At 41.0% G+C, this 23,228-nt stretch overlaps 1 protein-coding gene across 4 annotated transcripts in view; it reads left to right on the forward strand.

Moving 5' to 3' along the window:
- The window catches only part of SUCLG2 (succinate-CoA ligase GDP-forming subunit beta), a 336,565-nt gene that overhangs the window by 38,910 nt on the left and 274,427 nt on the right, over positions 1–23,228 (forward strand). The window contains exon 1 of one of the 4 annotated variants that reach the window (XM_064275027.1): positions 2,865–3,083. The exons of the other annotated variants lie outside the window; for them this stretch is intronic. The gene's annotated coding sequence lies outside the window, so the exon portion shown is untranslated. Of the gene's footprint in view, positions 1–2,864; positions 3,084–23,228 lie in introns of those variants that run through there. 4 annotated transcript variants of the gene reach the window in all.

The raw sequence follows: 23,228 nt of genomic DNA on the forward strand, positions 1-23,228 counted from the left end.
TGCCAAAGAAGGAATTTGTTCATGAAAATCTCCTAGGACAAACTCTAAATTTTTCTACGTTAAAAATACAGTTACCGTTAAATTCAATAGGAAATTTTTTAATTCATGATTGAACTCCAAAATTAACACCAATTTATGCTCAACAACATTAAATCCCATTAAAATGGACATTTCAGGGGTTAACAAGTTAAAATCAGTCATCGTAACATGACGTAACAAATCAATTTCCTTTCATTATTTATCCTATAACACGCTTGTTACCTATGTTCCTTCAGCTTTTTTCTAGTTTTAAATATAGTCCACTCAGTATTCTCCTTACTGAGTATTCATTTGATACTCAATGTTTATGTAATCGAAGCTTTAATGTAAGCCCCATTCAAAAATGAAGTATACCGAAGAAATCAATGAAAGCAATGTACACACGATAATCAGTATTATAAACTAGCGAACCCTGAGCACACTCACACCAGTCTTACAGTGATAAGGGTGCTTGCATGATGTTTCTTGTTTTCCAGCGTTTAGCTGCTCACAAGGCATGAGGTATCTAAAATAACACTTGTAAATGCAAATAAAGGCCATGTGGGTCGAGCTAGATTTATTACATGAAAGCTCCCCATTAAGCTGAGTTCCTGTAACCTGATGGATGTATCTCAGGCTCTTCCTGTATTTGTAGATAATTGGGATTGGGGAGGGGGACTGAGGTGGGTTCATGCTGTGTTGCTCAGTTAGGCATTTTAATTGTGTTTCTCCATTGGAGGGTTTGGAAACCACAGGACTGGATTTCAGTTTTCAAAAAACCATTCTGGCTGCTCTAAGGAGAACAGACTGCCTGTAGCAGGGCAAAACAGAAATGTGAGTTGAGAGTTAGAAGACTGCTTCAAGAGTCAAGTGGAAAGATGCCAGTAAGATCCTTAGATCACCTGCATCAGGATTGCTTGGGACACTTGTTAAAAATGCAGGTTCCTTGGCCCCCTCAGATATAATCCGTGGCTAAAGCCCAAGAATCTGCATTTTAACAAGCCCCTGACAAAAATCTTCTACATTAGTTTGAGAATCACTGAACTGCTTGTCTCTAGGAAAGAAATATTTTAATACTTTTTCATGAGAACTCATTTTGAGAGTTTTTTTTTTTTTTGAAAAATAGAGACTGTTTATTGGACGCTAAATAGTTACCAGACACTGCCTTTATGCGTTAGTTCTTTTTTTTTTTTTTTGCTTAAACCTTTTACAGCTGGACTAATTCAGCATTAATAATCCAATTTTCTAGATGAGGAAACTGAAATCCACAGACTAACATCATTTTATCAGTTAGAGTGCTGTTGACTTCTAGTAACAAACCCTGACTCTAACTGGCTTAAGTAATAGACTATTGTCCCAAATGGATCCCTGGTGGTACAGTGGTTAAGAGCTCAGCTCCAAACCAAAAGGTTGGCAGTTCAGAACCACCAGCTGCTCCTTTGAAATCCTATGGGGCTATGCCCTGTAGGGACGTTATGAGTTATAACAGAGTTGACGGCAATGGGTTTAGTTTTTTGGTATTATCCCAAATATCAGGGAGTCCAGAGGTAGGCTGACAGTGACTCATCTATGCTTTCAAGGACCCAGGATCCTTGCTTCTCTCTGTGGTGAAGGCCTTGACTTTGGAAGCACACAGCTTTATCATTTCTGGGAGAGAGCATCCAGAGGAACACTGGCTTCCTCATGTCTTCTTTTTGTTCGCCTGGGGAGGGGAAGTTCTCTCCATAATCTTCCCCTCTGGCTTTCTCTCACTTATCCCTGGTGAGGATCAGGTCACATGCCTAGAACTGAACCAGTCATTGGCAGAGAGATGGGAATCCCTATGATTGTCTGAGACTGCTGAAAGGTTTAGAAAAGATACAAGGGAGTCACAAATTCCACTGAGGCCACATGGCTGGTTAGCGGCAGTGCTAGGATTTGAACCCTTGGTCAACTGGACTCCAGAGTCTGCATGATTTCTCCTTTGCCACACAGCTTCCCCAAATATCTCTGTAAAGAATTGTAGTTGCACCTTCCTTTTATTGATTTCTTGTTGGAATTAAACTTTTTTGGCTAGGGTTCCCAGATTCTTTTCCATTGTCTACTTGCTGACTTTCTTGATGGACTGAGCCTGCCCATCCCTCTGATCAGTGAAGCTCCTAGCCTAAGCAAGGAGACTGCACCTGCATTCAGCTGCGTGTTGCCCCATGGCAGTTTGAACAGCTGCACACAGTCAGCTGAGAAGTAAAACGCCAAGTGTAACCACACTGGAAAGGTGTTGATGTGTGTCAGCTTGGAGACGATGCAAGGGCTAGCTTTGGAGTCTTTGCAGGGATAACCAAAAAAAAGAAAAAAAAATTAACAAACCCTCTGCTCTCGAGTTGATTCCAACTCACGGCGACCCTGTAGGACAGGGTAGAACTTCACCATAAGGTTCCCAGGGAGCGGCTGGTGGATTCAAACTGTTGACATTTTGGTTGGCAGCCATAGCTCGCAGCCACTGTGCCATAGCATAGCACAAATAGGAGTACTTATTAAGTTTTTACGGAGTGCCAGGCACTATATTAAGCATTGTAACTGTATTTTTTATTTAACACTAACACAGGTTCTATGAAGTATGTACTGTCATTATCCTCGCTTTACCAAAGAGGAAACTGAAGCTCAGAGGGGTAAAGTAGTTTGCCTAAGCTCACCCAGCTTGCAAATGGTAGAATTCAGGTTTAAATTCAGGGCTATGGGATTTTGAAGCTTATACCTTTTTTAAAGCTTTATTAAATTTGTGAAATTTAACATAGCCCAAAAAAGTCCATAGAACGTATGTGTACAGTTTAACATGTAATTATACAGTGAATACCACTCCCCATGACCAAAATAGAAAGTTACTGGCACCCCAGAAAATCTCCCTGTGCTTGCAGTTTCTCCTGATTGGCTACCACACTGCTACTTTTTGTGGTAATCATTTAGTTGTGAAACTTACACTCTTAATTACCTCGATCATCTGCGAGAGGTCATGTAGGATAGGAGAAAGCTGTGTGGACCAGAAATCAGAGGCACAGATCCTCCTCGCCTGTAACTGTTCACCTTGGGTAAGTCATATTTCTCTGAAAAAGAAAGGTGTTAGGCCAAATGGCTTCTAAAATGCTCGACCACAATTATCCTGATAAAGAGTTGGTTAATTGGAGCATGAAGATAAGAGAACAGGTTTTGCTTACTTTTCCCTTTGTTCATTTAGTGGTACAGTCAGTCAAGAACGTCACACTTAATGTACAACCCCTAGTTACACATCAACTCCCTTAAAGTCTATTATATTAAATATTTGAGGTACTTACAATGGTTAATAATAACAAATGGGTGCTATTATTACTGTATTATTATGTTAAAGATGTTTTAATGTATCCGGAAGCATTTCTTTAATTTTTTTATGCATAGAAAGGTACACCGTATACTATATACTAAGACAAACATTTGACTAACTGATGTTAGATACGAATTGTATTTAACTGTTCCAATTTACGTCCATATTCGATTAAAAGGCTGATTTAGGAATAGAACTCGTTTGTAATCTGTGACTGCCTGTGTAGTTATATAAACCCTTAACAATTTCAATGACAGGCTTCACTCATTTTCAGTAGTCAGTATTTTGTTCATTTATGTAAGTCAGTAAATTGCTCTTACACCTTATTGATTAAAATGTCCTAGCTCAAGGACTCACAAAGTATAATTTCTCTGAGACAGACTGTACTTTCGTTTTTTAAAATCCGCTGTTGAGATCTGTGCATGATAAAGTGGAACCAAGTGGTTATTAATTTTGCATTGAAATCTTCTGAATAAGTGTTTTCTCTTGGTTGGTTTCAAAAGGAGTCATATTGCTGAATCTAGTTAGAGGCAGTTCCTGTACTGTGGGCTTATTAAGATTCAAGGCACTTTTTTATTTTAGCCTGTCTGATATTCCTTTTTAATTTCACTTAAATTTGAATTACTCTAAACATCATCTGGGCATATGGAAGATATTCAGTATTATTAATAATGATGGTGTTTATGAATCTCTTCCATCTTATTCTTCCTAAATTCTATAACCTTATTCTTGATTCTGGTTTGTGAATATGTGAAACTATGCTGCCCCTTTCTCTTTTATGGCAGACATCAATAATCCATCATGACTCTATTCCGATGGGCCCAGACAGAGGCTCAGGGACATTTTTCATATAGCTCTCCACGCAGCCACTCCTAGTTGGTCAGAGTTAGCAGGCTCTTTGCCATCCTTGGTCTTAATGCTGGCTCTCTTGGTTCTAAATTTTGCTGTCTCATTGTCTTATAACTTCAGGACCTCTTGAATATGTAGTATTATTAGCTGCCCCCCCCTTTTTTAAATTCCTGCTTTAGACTCCATTTTCTTATCTATTTGAATTAAGATCTTCCTTTCTGTATTATTTATGGAATATGGAGTTTTGGTTTACACTGTTGGAAAAATCTCATTGATTAAGCGTAAGGTTGTACAGTTGATGAATTGCTGTCAACAAGTTGTATACCTATAAAAAGTTGAGTATGCAAAAGTTATATGATGTATTTATAAATATGACTCCCCCCTTCCCCCCAAAAAGAGTAGCTGTTGAGGCTGCTTATGTACGACCAAACACCACATGGGATTTGGTTTTTTGGTTTGGAGGTTTAGAGTCATGAACATCCTAGCTAATTGACCTAATAATGTATTCAGTGCATCTGTTCTGCCTCCTAGTTCATTGCATAGTGCCTGGGGTCTTAAAAGCTTGCAAGTGGCCATCCAAAGCATGATAATTGGTCTCAATTTGCCTGGAGCAACAGAGGAAGAAGGAGAGTCAGGAATAGGAGCAGGAAATGGAATGCGTTGCTATTTGCCTCCATGAGGTAATTGCCATCTTTGCCGGGAGACCAGAAGAACTGGCTATTGTCCAGCTACCATTATTCAATGTTTTGATAAAAAAATTCTGTAGAATAATCTTCATGAAAAGAGGGGAAATGTAGAACAGAATTTCACATTCTCATAGACTTCAGACTTCCTGGAGACATGGAGGGTAGGTGAACCCTTGAAACTATTGCCCTGAAATAATCTTTAAACCTTAAAGTCTTCTTAAAACCAAACAGTAGTTTAGCTTAATTAATGAAAAATGTCTGCCTTGAACTTTGTACTTTTAAGAACTATGTATATGGGATCAAAGTGACAACAGCAGCTTGAAACGTTAGATAGGAACTTTAGGGGTCAGTGAGTTTATGTTAATGGAGGAGGAACAATTCAGAAAAGGAGGGTGAGAATGGTTGCACAACTATAAGAATGTAATCAGTGTTACTAAATGGTACATGTAGAAACTGTTGTTTTGCTGTGTATATTTATTCTCAAAAGCAACAACAAAATTAAAATACAACAAAAAAAACAACCAAAAGCTGATTCCTGTGAGGTGAAAGTCAGACATATCTCCACTGTCCAACCTTTTTACCCATTCTGACACCAGTTATCATACCCACAGCACTCTCTACTTCTCTGCTGGGTTTGATAATTCATTGCATTTAGCCCCACAGAACTCACAGACTGTACTTGAAATTTGGGGGTATATTAAGGAAGCAACAGGTTACAACTTGGGATCAGGATCAACTTGGGTAACCAGAACAACTCAGGAGACAGCATACTGTAAGTCAGGGCAGCTTCTACTCAAAATAGCTCTCAGCTTCTTCTTGGCTGTGCCCTCAGGCAGGCCACGCTTCTCAGCTGGGCTAGCAGGCCCCTCTCTTGGCCTCTGCCCTGCTCGGGCAAGTATCACCTCTTTAGCTCTGTGGACAAGTGGTTGGAGGCACCCCACTCTGCCTCCTGCCTGAAGGTACTCAGCTTTCTCACTTCAGCCGCCTTGCTCCATGGGTCAGGAAGCCCACAGCAGCCATCGCGTGCAGGTCTCCTGGCTCCTGCTGCTTGACCTGCTGCAGCTTGTGTCTTGTGCCATTTCCAGTGTTGCAGCTTTCTCTTTCTTATGAGTCTAGGAGGTTTTCAGCACAGGGACCCTGAGTCCAATCGATGTTCTCCACTCTAGGATCTTCTTGATGGTAATGATGTCTTTCTGAGCTTCTGTGGGATTGGCCCTTTTATAAGCCTACTCCTCCCACCAAGACCAGGGACCAGCCCCCTAATTTGCGTAGTGATTAACCAGTCCTCAGAAGGATTTTACATTCCTCATTTGCATAGAAAACTGCCTAGTCACTGCAGTATTGTGGCCTAGTAATTCATCTTGGCAGAACTACAAACCCAGGGTTAGAAGGGTCATATATAAAGAGAAACCTGTTGTACAGGCAGCAGGTAGTGACTTTCCAGTTTTTATAGTTTTTGTCTTGAGCACAGACCACAATAGTGGCTAAAACTTCAATAGATAACCTCTCTGGCCTAAAGACCCAAAAGACAGAGTTTGGCCTGACAACCACAGCTGCTGATAAGTGAGGAAATACGGACAGCATCAGAGAAGGGAAGCACTGGATTCTGTGTGTAAACTCTGCCTAAATCAGAAGGTATCCCCCGAACGACACATATGTAAGGCTGACAGCAAGTGGCCCAGCTAAGGTAAAAAAAAGAACTGAGCTAAGACTCGTGCTGCCGCCCGAGACACAGAGTTTGCAGTTTGAGTCTGAATATGTGTCACCCATGAATCACACTCTTCACTTAGAACTCAGCTATTTTCACTTATGTCTGATACACACAATGTAAATATGCTTTTCTCCCACTGTTGAGTTGCCTGCCTGAGTTTTGTATGCTTAGTTCACACTTGTTAGGCTTAGAAAGGCAGGAAGAAGTTTAAAAAATTTATAGCTAGTGCAAAGCCTTAGCCAAGGCAGGAGTTTGATATGGGATTTTAAGGCCGATGGGTTCTGGCACAATTCCTACTTTAGTTGCACGATGTCTAGTCTGTTGTGAAGACGGCCGCCATCCATTCTGGTGTCACGGGTAACCTCCTGTTGCTTTGCTGGCTCTTTAGAATGGTATCGGAAGCAGTATCGAATAATGTTACAATGATGGTAATAGTAAATGTCAATCGCTAATATTTAGCGAGCTCTAATTACTTGAGAGGCACTGTTCTAAGCACACTACCTGTAATCCCATTTTATTATGTCTAGTTGAGATTAAGGCACAGAGAGGTTGAACACACAGCTATTAAGTGGTAGAGCCAGGAGCCAAGAGGGAAGAAGGAGATAATTTAGTGTGTGTATGTGTACATATGTGCGTACATGCAAAAGTGTAGTTAGAATTGGGAGGCAGGTATTGTCTGGACTCTGTTTTAGTAGATTCCTGAGCAAGGTAAATGTGAAAAATACCATTTTTCTGCTACTACGTCCTATCAAGTTTACTGATGTAAACTTGGCGGAGGAAAGGTTAAGAAACCAGGCATACACCCAAAGATTGAACCCGTTAGTTACAGGGATGAATAATGAGTGAGAGGCTAGCTTTTCTCAGATGAATAGATTCTACCTAGGCAATTGTTTATTGACTGTGTAGCTAAAATGCCACTGAAATTTTTATTCATGTTACGGAGCAAATATTAAATATAGTAATTAGAATGAAAAGATGAAAATAAGGTTTGTTTATAAGTGAATTAATAGTTTACTTTGGACTGGAATTCTTGAAATTCTCTCAGAGTTCCACAGGCTCTTGACGGTAACCTTGATGATCTTAGTGGTTCTAGTCAAGAACTGGCAAATGAAAGAAAAATTTCTGCCTAATACAGCACCAAAGAACTTTTTATTATATACTAAGCACTATGATGCACTGGTTAGGAAGTTGTTAGATTTTGTGGCTATAAAAAGAAGCTGTTATGGCATTAAAACCAACCAGCTGCTGTCGAGTTGAATCTGATTCAGGGTGGTCCCATGTTTGTCAGAGTAGAACGGTGCTCCGCAGGGCTCTCAGGGGCTGTGACCTTTTGGAAACAGATGGCTAGGCCTTCTGAGGCATCTCTGACTGCACCTTAACTTCCAGCCTTGTGGTTAGCAGCTGAGTGTGTTAACTGTTTGCATCATTCAGGGATTCCATTGGACTCATAGATACCACATAAAACTATGATAAAACTGGACAAAATATAAAAAATATGAAAATATTTTTATAGTATCAAAAAAACCTGTATTCGAAGTAGCCAAAGTTAGGCAGAACTGAAGAGGATTCCATCGTTGAAGGATGAGGACTGTGCTCGGTGACACCCACGTTTATATGCTTTTCCTCTGAGGATGCATCCCAGCTTGCACAGTGCAGTAAACAACTGTCCATTAAAAAGTTATTTTTCCTTATTTGTATGATGGAGTTTAGGCTTTACTCTTGGCAGATAAGCTTATTGAACCCAGACATTGGCAGAAGCATTATTATTTAATTGATATGTACTACATTTTTTACAATGAAGCATTTTTCTGGCTTTTCATTGTGGGATATTTAATTCCACATAAACTTGGAGAGATTATTGGAATTATACCCATTATATTCTTTTACAGGTTACAGAACATGAAATGAAATATGGAATGAGAGTCTGGTTATAGTATCTGTGTAGATTTTGGTTTAGAAGAAGATCCAAGAAGACCTGTTGCCATCAAGTCGATTCCTACTCGTAGCGACCCTATAGGACAGAGTAGAACTGCCCCATAGAGTTTCCAAGGAGCGCCTGGCAGATTCGAACTGCAGACCCTTTGGTTAGCAGCTGTAGCACTTAACCACTGCGCCACCAGGGTTTCCATTCCGACTCATAGGGACTGAAAAATTCAGTTTGCTTTTGCGTGTTAATAAAGGTTTGACCTCTGTGTAAATGACTTTACTATAGAAACTGATTGCAGTGTACTACAATGTTTATGAATATTGATATAATAAATATTTAATAGATGTATTTTGCTAGTAAGTACTTCATCTACCATGGAATTAGGGAAATTTTACTTGAATCATTCTGTGAGACAGCTATGAAAAATAAATTGTGTCCTTCTGAATAACCTTAAAAACTTTTTTTTTTCATTATTAATTTGTTCTTGCCTTTTGGTTTGGCTTAAGCCCATTAATTAAAATGTGCAGTACCTGTACATTCATCCTTCTACACATGTGGCTTCTAGCAACGAAGCCAATAGAAAAGCAAAATGGGAAAAACTTGGATTTATGTATCAATATAAAGGATTACTAAATAACTTTGTATATGTTATTTGCTTTTCCTGAAATCTGTGAAAAATCAAATGAGCTCTTTGCTGCACTGTGGAGATGATGTTGATGTAATAATTGTAAAAACGAAAGTATTTATTAGGTGTCAGCTCGTAAGTGCTTCAGGGGTGGGATTTCATTGCATAGAGATGTTAACCTGATGGTGCAGTGGTTAAGGTTATAGGCTCCAGAAGTTTGCTTTGAATCTTTATAACCTTGGCAAAGCTCCTTACCCTCTCTGTGTCTCAGTTTCCTTACCTGCAATTGAGGATAATTCTCCACCTACCTTATGGGGCTGTTGGAAAGTTAAAAGTGAGCACACTTTGAACAGTGCCTCCAGTTGTTGCCAAGCGTTAAATGGCTGTCGTCATTGTCCTAGTGGAGCAGGGCTCGGTCTCCAGAGTCCAACTCTTTAGCACCTCACTGTACGTATGAGCACATTGCCTGACACAACCCATTGCCCCATTGCTGTCAAGTCAATTCCGACTCATAGCGCCCTATAGGACAGAGTTGAACTGCCCCATAGGGTTTCCAAGGAGCAGCTGGTAGATTCGAACAGCCAGACTTGTGGTTAGTGGCCAAACTCTTAACCACTGTACAACCAGGGCTGCTGACATGTGGTAGGTGCTCAATAAATGTTACTCTGAAGTACATCTTCTCTATAGAGTTTGCACTTGAAGTGTCTTGTTTGGCCAGTTGTAGATAACTTCATTTTCTCTCAATTTTGGAGTCTTTAGAGATACATGAGTGTATATATGGGGCAAAACCTTTATCATTCTGTAAAAATGACTACTGAACTATTAGCTCAGGGAAGTGCCTGAAGTTGTCTAATAATTTGTTTTGAAAACCGTTATTATTTATCTTATCACAAAGGCAGATCAGCGGCCCGACTGTAGGTTGGGGGACATTTTATCAGTAGTCTTTATTTCTAATCAAGAAGCCCTGGTAGCGCAGTGGTTAAAAGCACTCGGCAGGTAACTGAAAGGTCAGGGGTTCGAACCCACCAGCTGCTCTGCAGGAGAAAGATGTGGCAGTCTGCTTCCATAAAGATTTACAGCTTTGGAAACCCTATAGGGCAGTTCTGCTCTGTCTTACAGGGTTGCTCTGAGTCAGAATCAACTTGACAGCTGTGGGTTTAAAATTTTTCTGTTTTTTAATATCCAGTTAATTAATTTTCATTCAGCAAATGCTAACTAAGCAGCCAGAGCATGCCAGGACTGTCCCAGGATGGGGGATGCATTGTGAGTGCACCAGGCACGGCTTGTGCCTTTGTGGTCCATCATAGTCTTCCAGGAGGCACCAGGCATCGATAAATCACACAAATGTATAATTGCAAATTGAGACATGTCTTGATTATCTAGGGCTGCTATAACAGAAATATCACAAAGGGATAGCTTTAACAAAGAGAAATTTATCTCTCCCAGTCTCAGAGGTTAGAAGTCCGAATTCAGGGTGCCAGTTCCAGGGGAAGGCTTTTTCTCTCTGTCGGCTCTGGGGAAAGGACCTTGTCATCAGTCTTCCTCTGGTCTAGGAGCTTCTCAGCGCAGGGGTCCTGGGTCCAAAGGACACACTTCCCTCCTGGTTCTTCGTTCTTGGTAGGAGGTCTCCTCTCTGCTTGCTTCTCTCTCTCATATCTCAAAAGAGATTGATTTAAGACAAAACCTAATCTTGTAGATTGAGTCCTGCTCATTGACATAACTACCTCTAATCCCGCCTCATTAACATCACAGAAGTAGGATTTACAACACATAGGAAAATAGTGGCCAGTCATACAAAACTGGGAATCATGGCCTAGCCAAGTTGACACACATTTTTTGGGGACACAATTCATTTCATAACAACATGTTATGAAGGAAAATGGTGAGTTGTAATGAGAGTTTAACTTGGGGGTATGGGGTACTGATAGGGTTTTGGCAACTTTTTCTGTAAAGGGCCAGGTAGTAAATATTTTAGGCTTTGTAGGAATTAAGGTCTCTGTTGTGACTACTTGCATCTGTCACTGTAGTGTGAAAACAGCTGTAGATAATATATAAACAAATGGGCATGACTGTGTTCCAGTAAAACTTTATTTACAGAATAGGCAGTGGGCTGGCTATTGGCCCATGGGCCACAGTTTGTCAACCCTTGGTTTAGGGAGTCAGGGAAGGTTTCCTGGAGAAAGTTATTTATTTGCAAAGATAATATATGCCTTTACTATAGAATTCAAAGTATGCATAGGTATATAGTGAATATTAAATCTTTTACAGCTCTCTTCCCTTCTACAGAGGTAAGCACTCTTGCCAGTTTTAGGTGCAATGGTCTATATGTATAATTTGTGTTGACTTTATAAGCCACACCTGTAAATTTGAATAAATGTTTTAAAAGGCTGCTTTATTCAGTAAACTGAGCTAAGCAAATTTTATATGTGAAAAAACCAGTGCTGCTGCTTACGGACCTGGTACTGTTCAATGATGGGATGAGGCTAGCAAAGTCTACTTCTATTTATTCTTTTCTCTCCAGTAATAAATGGGACACAATCTTTCAGTTCTTAATACGGATGAGGATTTGTGGAAATTAGTATCTGCCCCTGAGACATTCTGATAATAAAAATGTTATTAGCGTGAGGAGAAGGAGAGCCTTTGGAATCGCCATAAAATTGCTTAGAAAAATGAAGTTTACAATCTGGAGCCTCTTATGCTGCTTTCATTTTTGTAATTTCAGAGAAGGAACTGTAGTAAAGCTTCTGATCCTCAAGTACTCTAGTGTGTGTGGCTGCCTGCTGGACGTGTGCTCCATCCAAGCTTGGGCTTGACGGCCCCTGGGTGAAGTTCTCAGACTGCATTTCCGGTCATGGAATCACACGATGATTTAATCCATGGGTTGCTTTGCATTTTCTTAGTTGGGAAGTCAGAAAGCTTAACCAGAATTTCTCCCTTCCTTTTCCTTTTGGAAACAGACCAGCCCTGCATCCTATTTTCCTATGATCCGGATGTGAATGTGTGTGCTGGGCTCGTAGGAAGGGCATTTGGGCCAGTAGGGTGCTTCTGGTGAGAGTCAGGCTGCTCAAAATCCGTAGGTGGTTTTTACCTAATGAAGCAAAAGTCTTAGTATCTCTGCAGTATATTACTGGATGTTTCCCTTAGCTTGTGAGGTTAGGTGGCTTTTCTGTGGGACTCTCAGTGCTGGTGTAGGAGGGCATCAGGCTGCTGTTACCTCCTCTGAACTCTGAAGGAGTTTATCCCTGTTGCTCATACGTACTGTTTGTTGTTGTCAGCTGCTGTCGAGTCGGCCCCATGCACAGCCGAATGAAACCCTGCCTGGTCCTGTGTCATCCTCATGATGGGCTGGGCATCAGACCGTTGTGATCCATGGGGTTTTCAGCGGCTGATTTTTTGAAGTAGATTGCCAGGCCTTGCTTCCTAGCCCATCTTAGTCTGGAAAAAAAAAAAAAAAATGAAGCTCTGCCAAATCCTGTTCAGCATCATAGCAACACACAAACCTCCACTAATAGACCGTTGGTGGCTGTGCATGAAGTGCGTCGGCCAGGAATCGAGCCTGGGCTTCCTGCATCGAAAGCTAGAGTTGTACCACTGAACTGCCAACGTCCCCATATGTAGGCAGGAAGCTTTTCCTTAAAGGGTCAAAGAGCAGATATCTTCGGCTTGTGGCCATATGGTGTCTGTTGTGACTGTTCACCTCTGCTGTTACAGTGTGAAAGCAGACATAGACAATACGCAGATGAATGAGACTATATTCCAATAAAATTTGCTGATACAGAGCTTTGTATTATATGTTAGTTCAAAAGAGTTAAGACTTACTATTCTAGGCTGGAGTACCTGGGTGATATTCTAGGCTGGAGTCAGTGTACTCAACTATTAATTGAAAGTTTGGAGGCTCAAGTCTATCAGAGGAAAGGTCAAGTCCTCAGAAGAGAGGCCTGGCAATATAATTCCAAAAAAATCAGCCTTCGAAAGCTCTGTGGAGTGTGGTTCTACTCTGACACACATGGGGCCACTGTAAGTCAGAATTGATTCAATGGCAACTTGTTATACTAGGTTGGAGATGGCAGGTAGGTTTCACCTTGTGTTGCAGGTTGATGGTGTCCTTGTGGAGCACTGTCAGATTCACCAGGCGCTCCTGGAAGCCCTACAGGGCAGTTCTGCCCTGATCTGTAGGTTCACTGTGAGTTGGAATCGACTCAACGGCAATGGGTTTTTTTTGGTGTGATGAAGATTCTGAGACCGAGGCTGTTAGTTTGGGGAAAAGGAGGTGATTGACTGGTGATGTCTGTCATAGGTTGCGACTGGGGGAGGACTAGCACCAGTGCCTTCTATCTTTCATTCTTGATGCCAGGTGTGCCTTGAGAGTAAGAACTTTTCCATTTATCTTTATATATTAGGCACTTAGCACAATACGTAAGAGTTCAAGAAAAGTTTATCAAATGAATGGACCTTTAGCCTGTTGCGTTCCTACAAAACCCCATTTAAATTATTTATATCACGTATCACTAAATGCTAGTAGCATTGATGTAAATATCTTTTATATTTTAATGGTTATCCAAGGGAGAAACTTAATGTTTTCTGTGCTTAATGTCCTAGGCCATCGGTATCTTTCTACCTAACAGATCTACCACATTTACAACTAATGTCTTTTCAGTTGCATCCATAAGGTGTTTGTGACTAAGGCTTTATGTTTCTTACAAATAATACAAACAATTGAGTACAATTAGAATTTGTTTTAGCATTTCTTTTAAACTATGGAAAGTGGATAGTTAGGAATGATTCTTTATGTGAGCTTTATAAGATTGGTTTTTTTTCTTTGTAGTGAACAGAGTGTAGCACCTTATATACTTACAATACGTACTGCTGAATCCTTGGCGCCCCCCCCCCCTTTTTTTAACAAGCAAAATCGTAGGTATACCACGAAATTTATGTTTTCAGTTCTTAGGGTTGCAAGATGAGAAGGGGTCGGGGGCAGAATAAGAGACTGTTGTCATCCCCCTGAAGGTGACCTTCTTAGCACACAGTGTCACCTGTTCTTGCCAATGCTTCAGTCTATATGGGGCGCAGCACCTCTTCAATATTTGGCAGAAAAAAATGCTCCCACACCAAAGCATTAGGGAGTAGACTATGCTGAAGGTTATGGTGAGGACATGTGAAAGGATGTGACACCCTGCAACAGCCTACCTCAAACGTTCTCATCAAATGTGGCACTTCTCCTGCGCAGCCTTTCCCCATGCATTGAGCCGCTTCTCCCACATTATATGGAGCAGTTTAACTCTGTCCCCAGATGGAATATCACTCAGCAAAATGCTGATTCCTCTCTCTCAGGTGAAGTTTAGTGACCGTCTGTGATATACTTAAACCTGGCTTGCTGGGTGTCATTTACTCAACCCAGAAAGCCTATTAAATATTTCTTCCAAATGCACGTGGCAGTCTTCCTGAGAGAATTTAGGAAGAGGTTTACTTTTTTCCGTCTTGTACATTCACGCGTATATTCATTCAATAAAAAATGGGATTGAGTACCCACTTATGTATCATGCAGTGTTGTGAGTGCTGGGGATTCAGCCGTGAATGAAATAAGCGTGTGTCCTATGGAGCTGGTGCTCTAGCTGTGTTGTTGTTGTTGCTAGCTTCTGTTGAGTTGGCCCTACGCACAGTAGAACAAAATGCTGCCAAATCCTACACCATATCTGTGATCTGTTACGGATCAGACTGTTGTGATCTGTAGGGTTTTCATTGACTGGCTTTCAGAAGTAGATGGCCAGGCTTTGCTTAAACGTGGTTTTGTAGGAAAACAACAGGCTAAATGTCCATTCGTTTGATTAGCTAGTCTGTCTTAGTCTGGAAGCTTCGCTGAAACCTGTTTAGTATCATAGTAACACGCAAGCCTCCACTGACAGATGGGTGGTGGCTGCACGTGAGGTGCGTTGCCCAGGAATCAAACCCTGGTCTCTCTCATGGAAGGTGACAGTTCTACTACTGAACCACCACTGTCTTTCTGGCTCTATAAATATACTACCAACCAGAAAGTATAACAAGTATTAATTTCGGCTTTATCAGTTGGAGTCCAGTCGGGAATAAAGAAACTGCACTAGTTTTTTTTAACTGAGATAATTTAACATAGAGAATTGTTAAAGAGGTATCGGAGGTCTGATAGGGCCAAAGGGAATGGTGAGTAAAATAGGGATTGTACCTGCAAGAAGCAGCTACCCACTTCTGGAATAAAGGGAAGCAGTTGGGGCTCTCCAAGAATCTAGAAACTTGGAGGAGGTGTCCTGCAGAGCTGGGACCCAGAGCATTAAGGAAAGGAGGCTGCCTGGCTGGTGTTGATGCCTCTGAGACTGGTCTGGGGCTGTTGACTGAAGCTGCAAACTGGAAGCAACTGCTCTTGGAACCACCTGCTACTGCCAGGGCGAAGAGCTATGGCAGGGGCCACGATGAAGGAAGTCAGACGCGCAAAAAGGAGCAAATACCTTCTCTATCCACCAACCTCCTACTCTCCCTGTGGTGCCTTCTGTTGGCAGAACCTAACAGGAAACCGATAAAGGAGAAAGTCATTTGCAGAGTCTTAGCCCCGCAAAGCTGTGAGCACCTAGAAGGGAGGGTTTGGAGCTGAGAGAAGATACCTCAGTAACTGTCATGTCACTGATAAGGCCCAAGTTCAGACCCTCTTCATCTTTCCCTGGATGTACTGGATCAAATCCCTAAGAGGTCTTATAGGTCAAATGAGAAGATAAATGTGAAATGTCCAAATGAGCAAAAGCACTTGAACATGAAGGTTAAACAGCACATATTTCCTCCTGTTTGGTTAGTTGTATACTTGTCTTTTTTGCAGTGTGTGGCATTTCCCAAAGGAGCAACTGGTTCCATGGGATTTAAAACAGATGCCACATAAAAATTGGTTTGGGGAAAACTGTGTAAAATATAGTAAAATAGATTTTTAAAAATGATTGGACTTGACAGAACCTTATAATAAGTGTATTGAGAATTTCTTAAATGAGGAAAAGAAATTGATGTATTTCCAAAATATTTATTTGACCATGAACCTTCCTTTCTTTTTTTTTTCTGTAGCATCTCTCCAGTTTCTAGTCCACTAATTTGTTTTCCAGTTGTAATCCCTCTGCTTTTAACCTCTTTTCTAATGATCAATTTTAAATTTCCAGGTTTTTTTTTGGTGGATGTAATGTCTTCTTGAAGCCATCAAGTAATAGGTTCTTGTCAAGCAGACTAGTGAATTGAAGTCAGCCAGACACAGGGTTGGAAGAACAGAAAGGTTTATTCATAGTTTGCAAACTGGGAGACAGGCTGGGTCTTGTGACCTAAGGCTGCCAGCTCCCTGAACCAGGGCAGATGTGGTCCTTTTATAGAGAGTGACAGACCTATGCACGAACGGTGAGGGGAAGATTGTCAGTCTTCTGACAATGTGTAAGCAGTGAATAGGTTTTTGCATACAGCTCTAAAAATACTACGCACAGCCCTGAAAAAAATGGTGACGACTCCCTCCTCCCACCCCAGGAAGGTCATATAGCTGGTAGATTCGGAGTCAGCGCACCTGTGCCTCGGCCTCCCGCCAGGGGAATTCAAGAAACCTGGGACTGGACCGTTCAGGGTGAAGAGCTGTAAAAGTTGTAACAAAAATGTAACGAGAGTAGACTTTTCTGAAAAACAGCTATTATAGGATGGTTAATAACCCTTAATAACCCTTTCATGACTACCTGCTTCATTCTCACTTCTCTCTGATGATACTATACTTCTTAAAAATCTCGTGCTGTCTCTTCCATGAGCTTTTTTTCCTTAGGTGTTAGTTCTTTTGTGTGTTACGATTGGTGCTTCTACTTCATGATGTTTGTGGACCTTCCTTGTTCAGTCATTCTTGCTCTTGTGCTCATTGCATTTATCTTTGAGATTCTCCGTTAATTTGTATCCTACTGCTGTGCTTACAGTATCCTCCCATCAGTGACTGGGAGAGGCACCAAATGTGTAGCTGGTGGTGTGTATCAGTAACTGGTCCTTCAGGCTGTTTATACTTCCTAGGTATTAGTAGCCATCTGGGGCGCTGCCTTGTCTCTTGGGCTCATTTGTCCCATACTTAAATTGTTTTTGTCTAGGAGCATACCCTCTGCTACCTGAAGCTCTTTGCCCTGATGGTTGTCCCTGCCCTTCCTCTGTTCCCTGTATGTCCAGCCTGCAAGCTTGGAATACAACCAGAGCTACTCTCACATTTTTGCAGTCTTGTTCTGTGCTCATTTTGGAGGTGCGGGCTTATATCAGCGTATTCTTATCTGCCTACCATCCTTCAGGAATTCCTCTAAATTTCTGGTCTCCTAAGGGTACCACTTTTTTTTTTTTACCCTCCCAGTGCTGTGAAGAATTGTCTGGGTTATACACCTGTGTCTAATCTTGCTTTCTTCCTTTCTCTGTCCCCACTTTGCTTAGCACCGTGTCTTACCCTGTAGAGTAGGTGTTGCTTTGTCTTCACTGGATTGTTTTCAGGAAGGGAGCTGTTCTCAAGGCATCAGGTCACTTTCACAACCAGTAGTGTAGCAGTACTTCCTTGTGGTATTTCCCAGGTTGTGGAAGGATGAGTAAGCTGTAAGTCTGGTGCCTCAAAGGCAGAAGCCCTTATCTGTAGAGATCAGTTTTGCCCTCTAGTGGCAAAGGAGGAGCCAAGAGAGGAGAGTAGGGGGTAGTCGTTTAGGCTGTCCTGGGAAAGCCATTGGGTGTTGGTAGGTTCTGCTAGGTGGAAAGTAATGGAGCCATAGCCCCCTTGATGTGGCATTTACTCTTTCCTAGGGTTGCTGCTTTTTCTTGTTTTAAATTGTGGTGAAAAATACCTATCATTAAAGTTGCCGTTTTAACTTTTTTTTTTTAATAATTTTTATTGTGCTTTAAGTGAGAGTTTACACATCAAATCAGTCTCTCACACAAAAACCCGTATACACCTTGCTACACACTCCCAATTACTCTCCCCCTAATGAGACAGCCTGCTCTCTCCCTCCACTCTCTCTTTTTGTGTCCTTTTCGCCAGCTTCTAACCCCCTCCACCCTCTCATCTCCGCTCCAGGCAGGAGATGCCAGCATAGTCTCAAGTGTCCACCTGATCCAAGAAGCTCACTCCTCACCAGCATCCCTCTCCAACCCATTGTCCAGTCCAATCCCTGTCTGAAGAGTTGGCTTCGGGAATGGTTCCTGTCCTGGGGCAGCAGAAGGTCTGGGAGCCATGAAGACTGGGGTCCTTCCAGTCTCAGTCAGACCATTAAGTCTGGTCTTATGAGAATTTGGGGTCTACATCCCACTGCTCTCCTGCTCACTCAGGGGTTCTCTGTTGTGTTCCCTGTCAGGGCAGTCATCGGTTGTCGCTGGGCACCATCTAGTTCTTCTGGTCTCAGGATGAGGTAGTCTCTGGTTCCTGTGGCCCTTTCTGTCTCTTGGGCTCGTAATCACCTTGTGTCCTTGGTGTTCTTCATTCTCCATTGATCCAGGTGGGTTGAGACCAATTGATGCATCTTAGATGGCTGCTTGCTAGGATTTAAGACCCCAGATACCACTCTTCAAAGTGGGATGCAGAATGTTTTGTTAATAGATTTTATTATGCCAGTTGACTTAGATGTCCCCTGAAACTGCCATTTTAACTATTTTTAAGTGTACAGTTCATTGACATTATATTCACAGTGTTGTGCAGCCACCACCACTATTTTTTTTTCCAAACATTTTCATCATCTCAAACAGAAACTCAGTATCCCTTAAGCGTTAACTACCCGTACTCTCTTTCCTCGTTCCGTGGTAACCACCGATCTACTTTCTATCTCTATGCATTTGCAAATTCTAGGTATTTCATATAAGTGGGATCATTCAACATTTGACTTCTTGTGTCTGGCTTATTTCACTTAGCATAATGTTTTCAAGATCATTTATGTTGTAGCATGTATCAGGGTTTCATTTCTCTTACGGGTGAGTAATCTTCCATTGTGTGGATATACCACATTTTGTTCATCCATTCGTCTGCTAATGGACATTTGGGTTGTTTCTACCTTTTGGCAATTGTGACTAATTCTGCATTGTACACAGGTGTTCATGTATCTGTTTGAGTTCCCATCAGGGGTTGGTTCTTGATCGTAGGCGAGACAACTTGAAAAGTGATTTCATGGAAGTCTTTCATTTCACTTTACTGTCAATCTTTTAAGGTAGTGCTGGTTGATATCCTCATTTAACATAAGGAAACAAGGAATAAGGTCATCTGCCAATCAGTGGCAGTACTACCAAGTGTCCAGCCTCACCATCTTAAGCCCATTTGTCAATATCAGTTTCTCAAACTGTCATCATGATATTGTCAAGTAATGCATCATATTTTGTTTTGTGTGTCTGTGTCTCATGTTCTCTTTTAGCTTTTAGTCTGGACCAATTGTTAAAGTGTAGAAATGCCATATAGTATTTCACTGTAGGTTTCTGAAAGAAAACTCATTAGGATTAGACTTACTTGGTATTTCTTAGGTTTTTTGAATCCCCCAATTTTAAAAGGGTATATATATACACTATAATTACAGTGTTGCTCCTTTACTGCTTAGATATCAAGTGTCAGATTGTCTGTTTTGCAAGGGTCCTTTTGTCTGTGTATGGCTTTCTGACTTCCCCCTCCTCACAGTGAACTTCGAAGTGAATGACAGTATTTCCTTCAAAAATTTCTTAGGGGAAAGTGAATGTCATCCATCCTACACTGTGGTATAAATTCACTTTCCAGGGATTATTTTGAAGTTCCATTTTCATGTCCAGTTTTCTGAAAACTTGCCTTGAATTTAACTTCTATGAGTTATTCATACAGGTAAGGCAGTATTAATTTCTCCCTGTGCCCCACTGTGGTTGAAGAAAGTCAAAGTATTGCAAGAGAAGAGTTGACTGACTCGAAGTGAGAGATCTGACATGTTCTTTTCTCATAGCTGGCACGTTTTATGTAGAATCTTAGGAGGGCAGTGGAATTTAATAGTTGAGATTGTAATTTTTCCTATAAATGGGGATTCGAAATGGAAATGTGAAAAAAGCGTCGTTCTCTACAACGTCATCATTTTCTTTGAAAAGAATTTTAATATCTAGTCTTTGATAGCACTGATATTTTTTTCATCAACAAGAATGAAGTCTCTTTCTAAACACAAGTAGTGGACTTGGAGCCTGCCAGACACCAGTTATCACCCTCTACAGGGAACATTCAGAATGCCACAGAGACTGTCTTGGGGATCTCCACAGCAAAGGTCACTCATTTATTGCTCAAGTAATTTCTTCTATGTGCCAGTGTGACAGGGGAGCCTGTGAGATTGAGTTAGCTGATTCGCTCAGAACTGCCTCTATAAAGAAGCGATGAGAAGTCTATTGCTATGAGGTAAATTCCATTAAACTCAAATGTATCCTCAACTGTTTAGCACTATTACGTTGTTAGAAGGAGCATGAGTGGGTTGATTGAAATTAATTTTACCCTTGCAAGGTTTCAACTGAATTTATAGCAAGAAATTTGTGAGAATAATTTAAGGAGGGCTAACAAATTGAGGCTTGAAGGGGATGGGGAAAGATGTGTTTGGGTAACATGCTTGAAGAAAAATATCTAGTGTTTTCCTCTCCTGGAATGGCTGGTGGGCTCAAATCTCTGACCTTTTGGTTAGCAGCTGAGCACTTAACCACTGTACCACCAGAGCTCCTATATGTACATATGTATATGTGTTTTTTTAATGATATGAAACAGCGACTTTTAAGAAATAACTTGTAGAGTTATTTATGCCAGAAATGAGTGAGCAGAAACTTGACTTTTATGAACAGAAGCCTGATATTGAACTAAACCACGTTGTACAAAGTCCACGGATGAAAAACTGCGTGCCCCTGTTTCCATGAGCTCTCCTGTTCTACAGAGATGCTATTTTGGCAGGGCTGGGCAGGGAGTGCATAAACACATGGATGGATATTCAAAGCCTGCTTGTTGTGGATAGAAATGGGGCACTGCTGGAGCAGCGGTTAAGTGTTTGGCTGCTCACCAAAAGGTTGGTAGTTCAGATCCACTAGCCACTCCTTGGAAACCCTATGGGGCAGTTCTACTTTGTCCTATAGGATTGCTATGAGTCAGAATCGACTCAATGGCAGCACTTTTTTTGTTGTCGTTGTTGATGGGATGCCCTTGGCCCAGACCATGTGTTGTACCACCTCTACGCCTCAGTTACTTGGGTATAACATGAAATCTTTGCCCAATGTGATGTCAGGTACCTTCTAGATCTTATTTTTTATTTTTTCTGATTAAAATTATTTTTCTGGCTTGCCTCCTTGCAGTTTATCGATTAACAATTTCATGTTCATGGAATTGTTGTTGTTGTTAGGTGCCGTCTAGTTGGCTCCAACTCATAGTGACCTGTGTATAACAGAATGAAACGTTGCCTAGTCCTGTACCATCCACACAGTCATTACTATGTTCGAGCCCATTGATGGAACCACTGTGTCAATCCGTCTCTTTGAATGTCTCCCTCTTTTTTGCTGACCTTCTACTTTACTGAGAATGATGTCCTGCTCCCATGATTGGTCCCTCCTGATGACATGTCCAAAGTACATGAAATCCAAGACAGATTTGTTCATTCTTCTGGCAGTCCATGGTATAGTTAATATTCTTCTCCAGCAATTCTTCTTCAGTCTTCCTTATTCACTGTCCAGCTTTCATATGCACATAAGACGATTGAAAATACCATGGTTTGAGTAAGGAGCTTCTTAGCCCTCAAAGTGACATCTTTGCTTTTTAACACTTTCAAGAGGTCTTTTGCAGTGGATTTGCCCATTGTAATTTGTCATTTGATTTCTTGACTGCTGCTTCCATGGGCATTGATTGTTGATCTAAGAAGAATGAGATTCTTGACAGTTTCTTCACTGTTTATCATGATGCTGTTTAATGGTCCACTTGTGAGGATTTTTGTTTTATTGTCAGTATAATCCATACCGAAGACTGTAATCTTCACCAGTAAGTGCTTCAAGTTGCCTTCATTTTCAGTAAGCAAGGGTGTGTCATCTGCACCTCTCAGATTGTTAACGAGTCTTCCTCCAATCCTGATGCCGTGTTCTTCATATAGCCCAGCTTCTCTGATTACTTGCTGAGCATATAGAAAGAGTATAACCCTGCTGCACACCGTTTCCAGTTTTAAACTACACAGTATCCCCTCGTTCTGTTTGAACGACTGCCTCTTGATCCATGTACAGTTTCTGCATGAACACAATTAAGTTTCCTGGAATTCCCATTTTTCACAATATTATCCATATTTTGTTATGATCTACATAGTCAAATAACTTCAGGTAGTCAATAAAACACAGATAAACATCTTTCTGGTATTTGCTTTTGGTCAAGATCCATGTGACAGCAGTAGTGATATCCCTTATTCTTTGTCCTCTTCTGAATCTGGCTTGAATATCTGGCGGTTCCCCATTGATGTATGTCTGAAGCTGATTTTGAATTATCTTCAGCAAAATTTTGCTAGCACATGATATTAATGATATTGTTTGATAATTCATGGAGTTAAATGCCATTAATTATATCAATCACTTATACTAATGTAAGAATTTTTTATTTAGAAAAGTATGGAGAATGTTAATATCACAGTGTAATATAAAGTTTCAAATGTTGCTATTTTCTCATATTTGCTGAGATCATTCTAAAAGAAAGACATAAAGCATAATTGATGAAGTTGCAGTCTCTTGCTTCCCTATCCCAAGCCCATGCTCCTCTCTCTGACCCTCTAGCTTAGTCATTATCCAAAACTTGGCATGGGCCCTTCCGAACTGCTTTGATACATGAGCTTACTTTCTATTTAAGTGTGCATAAATTCCCTCATGTTCATCTTGTTCTTTCTCTTGGTTGTTTTTGCTCTCTATTATTTGCTTTGGAAATATATCTACATTTGTATATTTTGACAGCGGGTGCCTTCATTTGGACCATTGAACAGTATTCCATTGGCCAGGTCATTTTATTAATCCTCAGTATTTTATTTCTTCTCTTTTGCTGTTCTTGCATGGTGTCTCTTTAACCAAGGGAGGCCTGTGTTTTCTCCCTGAAGAGGAGCTGC

This window comes from Loxodonta africana, chromosome 22, assembly GCF_030014295.1.
Source record: "Loxodonta africana isolate mLoxAfr1 chromosome 22, mLoxAfr1.hap2, whole genome shotgun sequence".
Taxonomy (NCBI): Eukaryota; Metazoa; Chordata; class Mammalia; order Proboscidea; family Elephantidae; genus Loxodonta; species Loxodonta africana.